This window comes from Emys orbicularis, chromosome 4, assembly GCF_028017835.1.
Source record: "Emys orbicularis isolate rEmyOrb1 chromosome 4, rEmyOrb1.hap1, whole genome shotgun sequence".
In the NCBI taxonomy this organism is placed as follows: Eukaryota; Metazoa; Chordata; order Testudines; family Emydidae; genus Emys; species Emys orbicularis.
Genome location: NC_088686.1, coordinates 8,045,487 through 8,062,039, shown reverse-complemented (window position 1 = coordinate 8,062,039; position 16,553 = coordinate 8,045,487). Strand labels below are relative to the sequence as shown.

The 16,553-nt window shown below is 42.1% G+C and overlaps 1 protein-coding gene across 1 annotated transcript in view; it reads left to right on the top strand.

The window, feature by feature from the left end:
- The window catches only part of TRIM9 (tripartite motif containing 9), a 130,481-nt gene that overhangs the window by 5,822 nt on the left and 108,106 nt on the right, over window positions 1-16,553 (top strand). The gene's annotated exons all lie outside the window — the stretch shown is intronic.

Sequence of the window (16,553 nt, the reverse complement as noted above, 5' to 3'; positions counted from 1 at the left end):
TAATTATGTGCTTAAGTTTAAGCACATGAGCAGTCCTGGTGACTTTAGAGTTAAGCACACACATACATGCTTTGGGGCTTTTGTTCTCTTGATTAGGCTTGGCTTTGCTAGCGTATCTTCATTTTTACTGTCTTTTTAAAATAAAACTCTAGTGGAGAATTCTTGCTCTGTAAAGTCTTGTCTTGAGTGCCACACGGGCACGCACAGTTAGATTTTAATGCCGTTTGAAGTTATCATTTCTCATTCACATTACCTCTTCTCCTGGAGAATTGAATCCGAATGTTAAATCGTGCTTTCTCCTGAGTCGTGCTAAGTTTCGGCAGGTATTTGAAGGGCTTGCTGAGATGCCTACAGTGACTGAGAGGGGTTTAGTGTTATTTTCCGCTGGGGATATGTTAGGGCAGGAGGGGATCGTCTGTTAGCTGGCATTTGAATGGGGTATGGTTGTGTAATTGAATTTATGACAGAGAAGCCAGAGCATGAGTCGGTGCCTTTGAGATTTCATACATCAAAATCAATAACCCCAACTATTTCCGCATAGGGCACACCTGTGCTGCAGCTGGGAGGTGTAATTCCCAGCGTGGATAGACGTACATGCGCTAGCTCTGGCCCAGCTAGCGTGCTAAAAATAACCGTGTGGCCGTGGCAGCTCGGGGTAGCCCCCTGAGTATGTACCTAGGATTTCAGCTGGGCTTGTACTCAAGTGGCTCACCCGAGCTGCTGCCCACGCCTCCGCAGCCACACTGCTATTTTCAGTGCACCAGAGTTCACATGTGTATGCTTTCCCGAGCTGGGAATTACACCTCCCAGCTGCAGTATAGTCATAGCCTTAGGTCTGATCCTGCAGGGAGGCTGTGTGCCTCTGGGAAGGTACCAAGTGGTCTCTAGATGTCCCTTCCAGGGACCCTCAGAGGATCAGGCCCTTAAATGCAACCAAGCCTGGCTAAAAGAGCTACTTTCAAAGACTGAGAAATATTGTTCCTATTTGCCTAGTCATTCTGCAGTGATAGAGAGGGATTATTGGCTCAAATACCGCTCTGGAGCTTGCAAGAAGGAATGACAAAGATTGTGAACCACCTGCATAATTATAAAATGGTTACATGCAAAATATACTTTGCGCTACATTTGTATCATTAATTTTAATAAAAGATGAACATGATCATTGGTTAAATCTATGATGAACGAAGAATGCCTTGAAAGCAATGTTTATATATTGATACGCGACTGCGCATTCAATTGCTGTTAAATACAGTATGCTTTACTTAGGAATGAGACCATTCAACTCCCTCTATACAGCTCTTTAACAAGTGACCCCGTTTTTCACCATCCAGTGAAAGCGGGCTGAGTGTATCGTTCTCTCAGATGGTTATTTCAAAACATTAGCTGCATTGGGGCACATTTAACCATAGATATTTCAGAGAGCAGTGATTTTGAAAGTGCACCCAGATAAAGAGAGAAATCCTTTTCTTAGCTGTCCTGTTTTCTACAGCAGCTGTTGAAAACGCCTTCATGCGAACATAGAAGAAAATGGCTTTATGGTCTGAAACAGCCTCATTTTAAAAATATACAAAAATTGCTCTCTGGACTTTCTCTGCAGACAAATCTGATTACTTGTTCTGTCAAAGGGAAAACCACAACATGGGTCTAAGTCCTATATTCCTTGCACATCCCAAGCTCCTCTTGATCTCAGTGGGAAATCTGAGAGTATAATGTTTGTTATTAATTATTATTATTATTTTATTTATTATTAGTTGTGTTTATTACATCAGTGCCTGAGAGTCAACCAAGCATGGGGGCCCATTGTGCAAAGTAGTGTTCAGACAGAGGAGTAGGTGGTCCCTGCTCTGAAGAGCTTACAGTCTAAATAGACAAGACAGACACACACTATAAAGGCTATACCACAAGAATGGCAACCCAGACTTTTGCTGAGGATTAAATATGGTTACAGGTTTTCTGAGATAGTCACTGAAAAGGCCGTGGCATGGTTAGTTCTGTCTCTCTAAGAGTTTTAGCCTGCTGCCCATCGCTGTAGTATCAACAGCAATAGTAAAATCCCTAGTGGACTCAATGAGGTCACTGGCACTTATTCCTTTTTTGGGATAAAAACTCTGCTTGGGGTTATGTTTTTGTAATTGCGTTTTTAGATGTACTTGTTTTGTGTTGATTTGTTTCAGTGTTGTTTGGGGGCGTTATTCTGGTTGCTTGGGGTTTATTGGGTAGGAATGTCATTGTCGGGAGTGTAATTTGTCTGGCAGAAAGATCTGTTATGTGTTAGCCCTAGTCCCAAATGCCCCGTCACAACCCACATTAGTGCAACACAGAGATTTGTTTTTCATCTTTTGTACAATTAAGGGATTCAGCTACCCTGACATAGCATGCAGGAAACTGCCACAGGAGATCATTGAAATATTTGATGAGTCACTTGCGGCACAAATTCACTGGCATCCGGATCATATTTTATGGCTTTTTCACAAACACAATCATGTGCAACAAATCAGGATACACACACAACTGGCAGAAAGAAAGATACAAGAAGGAAATTGGAAGAAAAAAGGGGGCTTTTGTGGCAGACCCTTGCTGCATGGCTAGCCACAGTTCTGTTCCTGCTGCTGGAATTAGAAATCTCACTGCTGGCTTGCAGCAGTGATCTTTTGGGGTAGGCTGGGCTGAAATTTCACTCGGCACACTTGGACTTAGCACATGCAGAAGTAGGAGGCCCTTTCAGACTCTAGTGTGTTTCTGGGCTATCACAAAGAGCAGAAAGGAACTAAAACTGAGGTACAGCAGAGCTCAAATGAGATGTCAGGTGTCTCGTCACATCCCCTCCTATGGATCCCACGCACGTTTTTTGTTGATTCGTTTGTTTTTAATAGTGCAAGCTAAGCAGCTTAACAAACACAGCCAATGTATGCTATGAGTTGGGTACCTGAATACACCATGCTACTTCCCCAGCCATTCAGGCACATCAACATGGGCTTATCTTCTTCTTCTCCATCATCTCTTTCTTCCTGATGTGACTTGGCATCAGAGGATCATCCCTGTAAGACCATAAGATCGTAGGATGGGAAGGGATCTCCTGGTCATGCAGTCCAGTCCCAGCTATCACAGGCAACCTCGGCATATCATCCCGTTCATACATTTATCAAGCTCCATCTTAAAACCAGTTAGGGTTTCCTGTCCCCGCTCCTCTTATGGGGAGGCCATTCCAGAACCTCACTCCTCTGCCGGTTAGAAACCTGATTTCCAGCCTAATTTACTCATGGTCTATTTATTCCCATTTGTTCTTCTGCCAACATTGTTCTTTAGCTGAAACAGCTCTTCTCCCTCCCTGATGTATTCTGACGACTGCCTCATTCAGGCGTTCGGTGGAACATCGCTCACAAGTGAGATAGACCTGCTGACGGGAGCCCCCCACCACCCGGATGAACCACATGTTTCCACCCTTACTGATGCTGAGCGGCACCGTGCTCTGCGAGCAGTGTGACTGAGTTTAAACCAGTATTGAGAGTTGGCATTTCTAACCCACTCAGAAATTTCTGCAATGGGCTTTTAGAATCGCATTTTCTCTATGTAGCTGTTTGAACAGTTTTCCCTAGAAAACTAAGCAAGAGCTCTGAATTTAGCTGAAGGCTCAATTTTAATGGAACAAGAGGTAACACCCTTCTTCCCCTGAGGGTGAGGGGCAGAGCATCAGGAAGGATGGGCTGTCATTTTTTCCACATCTATCTCTTTAAAGTTGCTTTTGCATTTTTAGCCAATAGATTTTGAACGGGACCAGTGTCACCCATGACTCTGAAAACAGAGCAGATTAGGAGACCGATCCAATTCCCAGTGGACTCCGTGAAAAGACTCCTACTGATTTCAGTGGAAGTTGGATTGGGCCCTAGATTATAGGTTTCAAGTGGGATTTTAAGTGGTGATGGGCCTTGTATTGGTTGATCTGCCCAGGAGAGAATTTCACCTCCCAAAACATGTCCATGGTAGCCCTCTTGTCTGATGGTGGATCTTTGCCATTGCATCATCTGGGGAATCTCAGGTCACGGCAATTTTAATGGCTCACAGCAGGAAAACAAGGGCTCCACAGGTGGCACTCCAATCTTTAATAGGCTGTCAGTAGGGAGAGGCAAATTGACTAATGTGTGCTCTGGATATCTGTTGATCCAGGATGGTGTTGGAACAGATGAGGCAAGTGATGCAAAGAAGAGAGAATCTTTTCTGAGTCATGAAATGAAAGTTGTTGTGATCTTAATTTTGTGCCTGCTGCTCCGCACATCTGCACAAACAGAAAATGAATAATGCCACCTACACACTAGTATCTGCCTTAGGGACAGTAAGAGTCTGAGCAGGCAGCACAGTCAAGGTACTGAATGGAAGACAGCATTATTCATTAACTTACTTGCCTGGCCCAGTTTTATGTCATCTGCTGGAGAAAGTATGAGTCAACAGTGTGCCCTTGTTGCCAAGAAGGCTAATGGCATTTTGGGCTGTATAAGTAGGGGCATTGCCAGCAGATCGAGGAACGTGATCGTTCCCCTTTATTCGACATTGGTGAGGCCTCATCTGGAGTTCTGTGTCCAGTTTTGGGCCCCACACTACAAGAAGGATGTGGAAATATTGGAAAGAGTCCAGCGGAGGGCAACAAAAATGATTAGGGGTCTGGAGCACATGACTTATGAGGAGAGGCTGAGGGAACTGGGATTGTTTAGTCTCCAAAAGAGAAGAATGAGGGGGGATTTGATAGCTGCTTTCAACTACCTGAGGGGGGGTTCCAAAGAGGATGGAGCTCGGCTGTTCTCAGTGGTGGCAGATGACAGAACAAGGAGCAATGGTCTCAAGTTGCAGTGGGGGAGGTCTAGGTTGGATATTAGGAAACACTATTTCACTAGGAGGGTGGTGAAGCACTGGAATGCTTTACCTAGGGAGGTGGTGGAATCTCCTTCCTTGGAGGTTTTTAAGGCCCTGCTTGACAAAGCCCTGGCTGGGATGTTTTAGTTGGGAATTGGTCCTGCTTTGAGCAGGGGGTTGGACTAGATGACCTCCTGAGGTCTCTTCCAACCCTGATATTCTATGATTCTATGATTTTATGAAAGAAGCTTTTGTAGGTAACCACTTTCTTGTGACATATAGTTGCCCGGCTCTAGAGGGATTCCTTTAACACATGATGCTCATGGGAAAGATCTGAGGAGTCGCTTTGCAGACAAAGCTTTATTTGCATTTGCAAAGTAAAGTATTCGCTGTTAAAACAAGAGTGGCTAGAATCTGCACTTCCCCAAGCCTGAGCATTTTACTAGAATCCCAGTGTTCTTTCTCCACAGCCTTTTCATTCTTGCTTCCCAATGGCTAACTTCATTCCCGATCCCTTCATTTTTCTTTCTGATTCCTGGAGGCAGATGCTCAGCTGATGGAAACGAGCGCAGAGCCTTAGAAATCAAAGTGAGGCCAAAGTTTCATTAAGGTCAATAGAGTTACATCAGTTTACATCAGCAGAGGATAGGATCTGGCCCCTGATGGTCTTTAGTCTTGCTTTGCATAAATGTTTATTTATAGTATGGCTTTCTGTCAAGTGTTGTTTTTTTCCAGCTATGCTGCAGTTAACAGAATAATATGTAATCCGGAATAGCTAATTAATCAAAGCTAATTTAATACATCGTTTTACAGCACATTCTGGAGGACTGCATTGGATGCTAGTATAAGTCCTCTGCTGAGTTACACCAGATGAGTATCTAGGACCAGATTTCTAAAGGTCTTCAGGTGCCTAAAGATGCAGAGAGGTGCCTAGTGGCCAATGGGAGTTAGGTGCCTACACGCTCTGGGAAATCCCACTAGATGCCTATCTGCATCTTTAGGCATCTAGATACCTTGTAAAATCTGACCCACGTTCCTTGTTTTTAATGGAAAATTAATTTCAGCCAATTACATAAATGAGGATCCCCTGGGCCTGATTCGCCTCACACTTACATTGGTGTAAATCAGGAATAACTCAGCTGAAGTCAGTGGAGATAGACTGGTTTAAAACCAGTGTCAATGGGAGGTGAATGAGACGTCTTTCTATTGGAAGCTACAGTAGGTAGCAATGTGTCCTTTGATTCTCTGTATTCCAAGGATGAGAAAGCAGACAATTTAACATGCAGTGTAAACATTGCACAGGGTATTAAGTAAAAGATGTTAAGAATGAAAAAAACGTTGTTTATATTTAAGCTTCACAAGGTGCACAGTAAGACCAAACAAAGAGTACGCTCGCAGCAGCGTTCAGCCAGGAATACAGTCCCAAGGAGATTACACTTCTGTTCCTCCGTGCTCTTTCTTCTCACTCCTCAATAAAAACCAATCCCCCACGGTTAGAGGGTCATATTTTAAATAGACCATCTAGTTTATTAATTTATATTCCCCCATTCTGGAAAGCTCCTGCCCTTTCCATCACTCAAGTTGAAATCTCGGCTGTGCATAACAGAGAAATTGTACCGTATTTCCATGACAATAACTACATGTGGTTAATCTTTTAACCAAATAATGGGATTGTTCAAGAAACAAAAGAAAAGAACTAGTCTTTAGAGGTTGTGAACCTTCTTACAGGGCATATGCTTTCTAGGCATCAGAACAAATCATTCTGAAATATTTTCATCTTCTTTCTTAGAATGTGAAGAAACTTTTGACATAACCCGGTAGCATTCCCATTTAAGTTGGGTTTTTTTAAAAAGTCATTTTCAAACTGGGTAACAGCTGCCTTTGAAGCAAGTGCTTTTTCTTAAAAAAAAAATGCCTTTTTTCTCAAAGAGAATCATTTAAAAATGAGCCTCAGCCGCTTGTCATTACACTGTCACAACACTACACATTGTGAGGTTCTTATTATAAACATAAAATGGACAACAGTTTTGTTCCAATTTGATCATGGCTAAGCCTTCCTCTGTACTTAGGATTTTCATGTTTTCTTTGCTCTGTTCGGGTTGGTAGATTGCCTTACAAACAGGCCAGCTCATCCTTACACTCATGCAAGGTGTCCCCACTCATTCCAAGTGGAAGAATTGTTTGAGAATGTGAAGTAGTTAACCAAACCGGACTAATATAATTAATATCTGACAAACACAATGCAGGTAACACTGAGGCTGACATGTCTGAATTCCAGTTATAGTAAGGGATCTAAACAATTCCTATTATGTAGACATCACGAGGGGAAGATTCTAAACTTCCTGGACAATGGAAAATATAGTTAGGCTTGGAAGAATTCAATTTTTATTCGTAAATGTCGGTAAACGTCGATTTCACAAACTGATGGAAAAAATATTTCCACCCATAATAATTGAAATTTACAGATAGGCAAAGTAAGAAAAATGCTGCTTGAGAATTTATTGGAGTTTCATTTAAGGATATTTATGTTGTATATTTTGACATGCTGTTGACAATTTGTGTTTTAATGGTTATAAAGCTGTAACTTTTTGAAATTCAACATCTACTGTCATTAAATAATTTTTGTTTGACCCCCTCCGTTGTCTGACCTCATCCATACTTTTGCACAACTGGGAAACTTTTATAAATAAAAATAAGGAAAAAATGCTTAAAAATAACTATCAATATTATCCATCTGAATTATACAAAAATACAAATCTAATTCTGCCAAGCCTACATAGAGGCACTGGACCTGATTCTCACTGATGCTAGTAAAACTCCATTGGCTTTACCGGAGTTCTTTCTGTTTTAACTCTGTTGTAAATGAGATCAGAACTAAGCCCATTGCTTCAAAGGGGCTCAGTCACCCTACCTAAATCAACATAGGTTGTCTTCTAGATCACCATGGATGGCACCAGTTGAGCAAGCCACATTACGCCCAATCACTTTACAGGGAAAATCTGTTCAGAATAGGTATCAATTTATTTGACTAATCTAGAATGAATTAGATGTTCTGTTTGGGAGAAATACTGGCTGTTTCTGTTCTTGAAGAATGTACTATCTACCTGTGTTTGAACAAGGAATTAATTGTTGAGATGCTGGTTTGACAATGGACCAGAGAAGAAAAAAGACTGCCCCAATGAAAAGAAAAAACAAATTGAACAGCGTTTGTGCAAGACAGCCTTGCTTCTGCAAGATCTATAGAATTCCCAGTTGTTTAGCTCTCAAGCAAAGCACATGGGGGAATTGGTTGCAATTAGAGCTAGGTGAAATTTTTCATGCAAATTATTTTTACCCTGAAAAATTCCAATGCAGGTGGACCAAAACAATTGATAGATCTGGGTCGATTTCAGCTAATTGTTTCGGTCTAATAAAAAAATTTTTAAAAAGAGAGAAGTCAAAACAAAATGTTTTCACTTTTTGTTTTGGAAAGACTTTTCATTTTGGCATGTTACTCAGTTTTATTTTTTAAAAAAAAATATGTTATGAAACCCACAAAGATGAAATGACGCATTTTGTTTTGGTTCAAACAAAAAGTTTCATTTGATCCAAAACGATTTTTCTTTTTGTTACTTTTCCAGTTTACCAGAAAAACTGAAAAAAGAAATCTGTTCTGGGTTGACCCGAACCAATTCTTTCTTTAACTTCAACCACCACACTGAAAAACCTGTAATCCTCATAGCTCAGGTTGCAACAGCTCTTTATTTTGCACATTTGGGGCCAGATCATTCTGTTAGTGTGTAGCTGAGTATGACCCAGGTGCAACCATGGGCAGGAGCCAGCCCTTATATTTTACAATATACAGTATTCTGGGATTGATTGATAATCCTGGCAGGTGGATGGAGAAATGTAGTATTATAATGTCTTAAACAAGGGAGCAAAACTTGTAGCTAGAAAAAGAAAGTGAACTTTTGTTTTGAACATTCTCTTAAGCCAGCAGTTGGCCCTAACAACAAATTAGATTGTCAAGACTTTAGGCTGTAAGATGTCTTGTTGAACTACACAAAAACACAGTAAACACGATAAATACATCTAATTTCAAAGATACATTTTTGCATCTGATTAGCCATCAAATTGACTGTGTTACAAGACTATAGAAATGCTAATAGATCAGTGCTCTGTTTCCTAAATGGGCATTCGGTGGACCAGAGCTCAGGGGAAGAATCTAACAGTTAAAGGTTTTTAAGATCAGTGTTAATTACGTCTTTCCTATGACTAGCCTTTTATTATCTGAAAAAGTGGGGCAGACGTGAACATTAACGTGGTGTGACTATTGCAGGCTCCCCGGGGTGCACGGGGTTAGCCATCGCCCAAAGATGAGGGCTCAGCTCTTCAGCTGATATAAGTGGCGGAGCTCCATTGAAGCAAATAGAGCATCACTGATGTTCTCGGGTGTAGAATCTGGCTCAAGCTTTTGAATGCCTGCTGTGGAGTTCCCGGTCTGAGTCTTAAATGCTGTAGCTGTTCTCATCTGAGGCTGGCACTTGCATTTTAGAAACAGAATAATCGCGTATGGAAGTCTGATTTGAGCAGTCCTCAAAAATCACAGGTGAGATCTGCAGATGGCGTAAATAGCTGGAACTCCCTAGATGTCAGCGGAACCATGCTGTTTGCACAGCTGCCGCTCCGTCCCTATGATGGAAACCTTTGCATTCAGTTCTATGAGTCCCTTTTTGACATGCTGACCTTGGGGCGTTAGCCTGTCATTCCCCCCCCCCCCCCCTTGTCACAGTTCTCCGCGGCATGGTTGTATAGGGTGTGCAAATGAATGAAGGCTTACGGTTGTTTTGACAATTAGAGGCTGAATAATGCATTTGTGGCATCATTTAAACCATAGCTCTCCGGCTGTAGCTACTTCTGTATTCCACCCCACGCTTAGAGCCTGGATTCTTCCGTGATGGAATCCCTCTGTACCCCTGGTATTAAGCTAATATGATCTTTTGTTGTGGTTCAAAGAGAATTAATAGGAATTTAAATAAGACATTAGATGAAGTGAACACTGCGTGTGTTTAGGGGTATCTCTCTTTGAGACTGGATGTAGCTTTTGAAAGCGCTGCGGGGACATTTGTACATCTCCTTTATGATAATATTGTTCATAGTTGGAGCCAAATGAACTAGTCCATAAACCTGAGCAGATGGCCAGTGAATATTCTGCCTGCCATTCTGCTGTCCTAGCAACATATGCTAGGAGATCAGCTCGGCCAAGGCATTCTTCCGACTTCCCCACTTTCCTTCTCTCCCTTACCTCTTGACCTTTGCACACTGCTCACACACATCAGCTGTAGGCTAATGAGAAGATACTGCTTTTCCCCCACCCCCTCTCTCCAAGCAGCCTGTGTTAGGCAGTCATGGCTCAGTCTACCAGTTGCTGTGGGCATCAGTTCCTCTGAGCCAGTAGGCCCTGCACTTTAGGAGCAGTTTTTATGGACCTGCAGAACACAGATTTGAATCGCATGCTGATTGTTGAAAATAAAAGACCGGGTCACCACTGCATGACTCTTGATTTTATACTGCTATCACTCCATTGAAATGAAAAGCTGGTGGTGAATCAGGCCTTGAAATGGCAAATGTTCCGTGCCGGTATATCAGGGTATCCATCTTGAGAGCATTGATCTGGGACCAGATTCACCGGTACACTTTGTGCTGCTGCGTTGTCTCAAAGCAGCCATGAGTTAGATCGAACCAGAGTGGCACAAAGCAGCTAGAGAATACTGGTGAATGTGGCTCTCAACATCTGTACCTGTGTTAATGTGTGAGAAAGATTTATAAGGCTGCAAGAATGGGAACTGTTACCATTTCTTTGACACCCTTCTGAGGATATTTGAAAGATCAAGGCTGGGTTTGGGATTCAGGAACTATAGAGGGGGATTGACAAGATATGGGTTCAATTCCCTACTCTGCCACAGATTCCCTATGTGACCTTTGGCAAGTCACTTAATCTCTGTGCCTCAGCTCCCACCTGTACAATGCGGGTGTAATACTCCCCCTTGTCTGTTTTGCTAGCAAACACTTAAAGGCAGAGGCCGTCTCCTGCTGTGTGTACCTCCAGCACCTACTGCAATGGACCCAGATTTTATCTGGGGCCTCTATGAGTTAGTGTAACATAAATTAGTATAATAAAGATTATGGTAATGGACCTAACATACTTCTACTGTACATTTTCTGAAAAATTAAGGTATGCTGAAAGCTTCCATGGGACTTGGCAAGGACTTTGTTAATCCAATGTGCTATTTGGAATCCTCTCTCAGAACATACCAGGGCTTTAGCCGGAGAATCTAAACCATGCCCATCCAGGAAAGCACATGAGCACATGCTTAACTATAAGGTGAAGTCACTGGCACTTAGGCACATGCTGAAATGCTTTCCTGAATTTAGGGATCAGAAGAGAGAAATTGGACAGGTTTATGGAAGTGGAAACCATCTTGGGCTTGGTGCCATTCTAATAATTACTAATAATAAATAATCAGAATTGCTACATAGCCCAAAATGTCAGGTATTTCACTGTCCCGTCTCTGCACGTAGTCCTCTTTCCTTGGCAAGAATCAGCAGACCAGGGCTGGGAATGTAAAAACAAAATTGAAGTCTTTTCAGTGTGGATGGCTGTTAAGCTCTAATTTTACATTCTGAGAAAGCCGCTGAAATGCCACTCCATTGTCCCAGAGCCGTGTTTTACTGCTTGCCTGTCGTTTATCCGACTCCCTCTTATTCTTTTCTTAATTTACAGGCGTCTCTGTGTAAAGGCGCCAATTTCTTTTTTCCGGCGAGTGGGAAAAGTTCAAGTTTGCTTCATTGTAGGAAATGAACTCAAAATTCTCCAAAGAAGGCCGCGCTCAACCACATGGACTTCAAAATATCCAGGATTCACATTCCTGCCTTCTGTCCTGTGGAAGCTTTTGTTGTCTCCCTCGTGATCTGGGCTATGTGCTGAATTCTCTGGGAATGCAAACACTGATTGGAGCTTGACATAGATTTATATGCCATGCATCAGCCAGAGCTCCAGCACTAACACCCAGGTGACATTTCTCATCGCTGGTTTTGTTAGTTTGTTTTTTTCCCCATAGTGCAATGTTTAGATATTGTAATCAGCTGGGAGATCCTGTAATAAGGGAGGGTTTTATACCCAGCGTTATCTTAAGTTTCAGCCTTTAGCTACATAATAAAGTAGAGGAGAAATAAGCCCCAAATCCTTTTCCCTTCAGTTTGCTAATGGCAGATGATAGTGTAGATTGAGTGTGAACGGCAAAAAGGTTTTTATTGCATTGATTGTGCAGTGGCTGCTGCTTATTATGCCGCGTTTCTGAAGCTACTAACAGATGACTGATTGGTCTATAAATCTGTGACACAGATTGCTGGCTAGAATCTCTGTCAGTTTCTGTGCACCATGTCACATTACACTGCTCTACAGCCAAAATGCTTCTGAAATAAATGTAGTCAAACTTTACTAATTCTGGGTCACTGAGAACGAAAATGATGCTTAAAATTGTTGATTGGCTCTAGTTTTCAAGATATGCTATTGGGTCAGTATATACGACCCTTGACTTGGGAATGGCGGAGGATAAGTGAGTTATAAAGGGAAGGGATCTCAATTTAAACCAGAAATGACTAAAATACATCTTTGACTGGATCTATGAATAAATCTATGACTGGGTTTGGACAGTACTTGCTTTTTAGGCAAAACAATGAATGATGCAATCTGAAGCTGGTATTACGTCATACATGATATGAATTGCATCATGTTATTCCTAGAAGTCATGGATGATGCAATCATAACGAAGCTTACATCACTCTGCTGAACAAATTGCCCTATATCAGCTCTAGAAATCATACAGTGTCGTGCTCTCTTATTTGTCAGTGTTTGATTTTGCAAAGGGACACATTTCTGTTTAGCCAAAGTGAGCGGAGATGCCTCGTACTTGTGTGAACAGTGCAGATAACTTCTGCTATGTTTGTGGTGAAGTGACTTTTGCATCACAAAAGCACAGTATAACCACTATGGTTAAGAAACCCTATCACCTTTATTTTGGCTGCAAAATTGGAGATCAGGACAAGAGGTGGGCCCCACACATATGCTGCAACACTTGTGCAACAAATCTTTGCCAGTGGTTGAACAGGAAAAGGAAATCTATGCCTTTTGCAGTGCCAATGATTTGGAGAGAGCCAACAGATCATACCAGCAATTGTTACTTCTGCATGGTGCCTCCAGTTGGGAAAGGTGTGTCAAAGAAGAAAAAGTGGACTGTGCATTATCCAAACATTCCATCAGCTATACGCCCAGTACCCCACGGAGAAGGACTGCCGGTTCCTGATGCACCAGAATCATTCTCACTTGAGTCAGATGAGGAAGAGGAAGAGGATGAAACTTCTGGTCCTGAACCATCAATGTCACAGGACCCACATTTTCTCCCATCCTCCTCCTCTGAACCACACCTCATAACACAAGGTGATCTGAATGACCTTGTCAGGGATTTGGAACTACCCAAGAGTAAGGCAGAGCTGTTGGGCTCCAGACTACAGCAGTGGAATCCCCTGGCAGGTGATGTTAGGGTTTTCATGTTCCATGACCGTCAAAAGGATCTTGTCCCATTCTTCTTCATGGAAGGTGATCTTGTAGTCTGCAACAACATCGATGGTGTGATGGCAGCCCTCAACATCGTTCACGATCCAGATGAGTGGAGACTGTTCATTGATTCATCGAAGACGAGTCTTAAAGCTGTTTTACTGCATAATGGCAATGTTTTGCCATCAATTCCAGTTGGTCATGCAGTCCGTATGAAGGAAACCTATGACAACATGAAACAACTTTTGAGGTGCATAAACTATGACCAACATCACTGGCAGCTTTGTGGCGATTTGAAGGTTGTTGCTCTCTTGCTTGGTCTGCAGACTGGATACACGAAGTACTGCTGTTTTCTCTGCGAATGGGATAGTCGTGCAAGAGATTCCCACTACATCAAGAAAGATTGGCCACTCCGACAGTCATTGGAGCCTGGGAGGAAAAGTGTTCAGCATCCACCACTTGTTGAATCAAGGAAGATTTTGTTACCACCTTTACACATCAAGCTGGGTCTGATGAAGAACTTTGTCAAGGCCATTGACAAAACACAAGCAGCTTTCAAGTACCTCCGTGGAAAATTTCCAAGGTTAAGTGAAGCTAAGATAAAGGAAGGTGTCTTTGTTGGTCCTCAGATTCGTGAACTTCTTCGAGATGATGCATTTGACCATGCACTGCGTGGCAAGGAAAAGACGGTATGGAAAGCCTTGCAGTTAGTGGCAATAAATTTTCTCGGAAACAACAAGGCAGACAACTACAGGTTGTTGGTGGAAAACCTCCTCAAGGCATACAAAAGCCTTGGTTGCAACATGTCACTAAAGATACGTTTTTTGCACTCTCATCTAGATTTTTTTCTACCGAACTGCGGAGCAGTGAGCAACGAGCACGGCGAGCGATTTCACCAGGACATTGCAACAATGGAGAAACGCTATCAGGGCAAATGGAGCCCATCAATGCTTGCAGACTATTGCTGGACAGTGACAAGATATGCTCCATTTAATGAATACAAGAGACAAGCCAAGAAGCGCCGAGTAGACACTGAATAGGACTAAACTATGTACAGAATAGTTTTTTGCCTTTTGTTTCATAATAAATTTTATTTATATGACCCTTTTGCTGATTTTTAAAGTGTTACATAAACAGGACAGGTGAAATATTATCATGTAAAGCAACCATAAACACATGAAAAGACCTAGGTTTACAATTTATGATTAAAACTCTACTATCTACACAATATACATAGACATAAAATGTAAAAACTTAAATATCTTAGAAACAGTAGCCAATCAGTTGTTTTAATTGTCATATTTGAATTCAGCACATCAAAATACATAATAAATAGCACATTTTATCTCTGAAGCAGACGACTTCTCAAAAATTGTAGACCAGTGTTATCAAATGGTGATGGATTCTGTCTTTGCAAGATGCTAAAAGACACCGCCTCCCTCTCCCTGTGGTAGCTGTGTGGACTGGCTGGTTGATCCAGTTTTTCTCTCCTCTTCTGTAGGCCCAACACAAGTCAGGGGTTGTGAGGAGGGGAGATTATGAAGAGGTTTATTCCCTTCTAGTCCCTTTCTACAGCACTGGCTGCTTCCTTTTCTCTCTTCCTTATGGCCAGCTCATGTCAGACCATCTCAGAGCTGGAGCTAGAGGCAGTGTAGTCCAGTGGACGGAGGCTGAGTTGGGAGGCTTAGGTTTTATTTGTGGCCAGTAGCTCTCTTTGAGTTTAAGGCAAAACAGCTGGCCCCAAGTTTTCAAAAATGGCCTCTGGTTTTGGATGCATTAAAGAAAAGAATAATTTTAGAATAGAAAAAAATATTTCCCCCCCGAAGAGATAAAAGTTTCATTGTATCTTTCCTGAAAATGGACAAGGGAATTATTCTGTTTAGGAATGGACTGAAACTCCCATACGGTGCTTAGCCAAAAGGAGATGCTTTTTCTGCGGTGCTTCTTCATAATGCATTCAGCGACTAGCAAAGTAATATCGAAGCAGTGTGTCCTGTTTTGTGAGGTTCTGAGATTGTTGATAATAGAGGGTTTTTTTCTTGTAACCTACTACACTAAATGATGATAGATATTAAATGTGACTATTCTTTATCGCCTTAGCTACTATTTAGCTTCTGCTTCAGCTGATTACAATCTCCAGTTATTTGGTATCTGCCCAAGTACTACAGTTACTGTAGCTGTTCAGTAAATACATAGTTACAGGATCTGCAATACAGGGGAACAATATTTATTTATAAGGCACGAGGCTCTGAAAAAAGACAAGGTAGTAGATGTATATTTATATGCAGGTGTTACTTGTATAGCGTATGGGCCAGATCCACAGATGGTGTAAATTGGGATAGCTCCATTAATTTTACATCATCATCTGAGGCTCTGAAACTAAAGCAGGTAGAATTTCTGCAAAGACACATCTTCCTTTGGTGTAAATTGGGGTAGCTCCGTTAGCTTCACCGTTTTGTTTTCATGAGTTACAATGAGATCCACTTCCTGTGACTCATGCAGAAATGAAGTCTGCACGCCGCACTTCGAAGACATTCATTTCATGCATCACACCTTAGTCAGGTAATTCTAAGAGAAGTTTCTTTCACCGTGCTGTTTTGGGGTAGGAAGTGTACAACAGATTTATGGGGCTGTTGTTTTAATTGTTAGGTCCGTTTGCAGCTATATGGAGTTCACGTCAGGAGAATGACACCGCACAAGGTAATTTGTGGCGGTCGGCATCAAAGCGTCTTTCCACAGTAGCAAGTGCAGTGCGCATTTGGCATCTTGTAATGTGTCATCAGGAACCTGGGAAAATAGTGTGTGCCCACTGTAACAGTCTACTCCTAGCAGAAGAAAGGAGACTGCTGCTGTATGCCACGTACAGGTTGAATAATTGCTACAACTGTCATCAGACTCATGGTGTTCATGATATTCTTGGTTTTGAAAAAGCATCTGTGACTTTTGCCCCATTAGGACTTTTGCATGCCAGTGGCTGGGCAATTGGGTGGGCCGGTAGGTTGGGAGCTATGAGTGAGCCCATGTGTGAGTGAATGAACAAATGGATCTGAACGAATCCTGAATCTCGGCAGTGGGTTAGACTGGATGACCCTTGCGGTCCTTTCTAACCCTT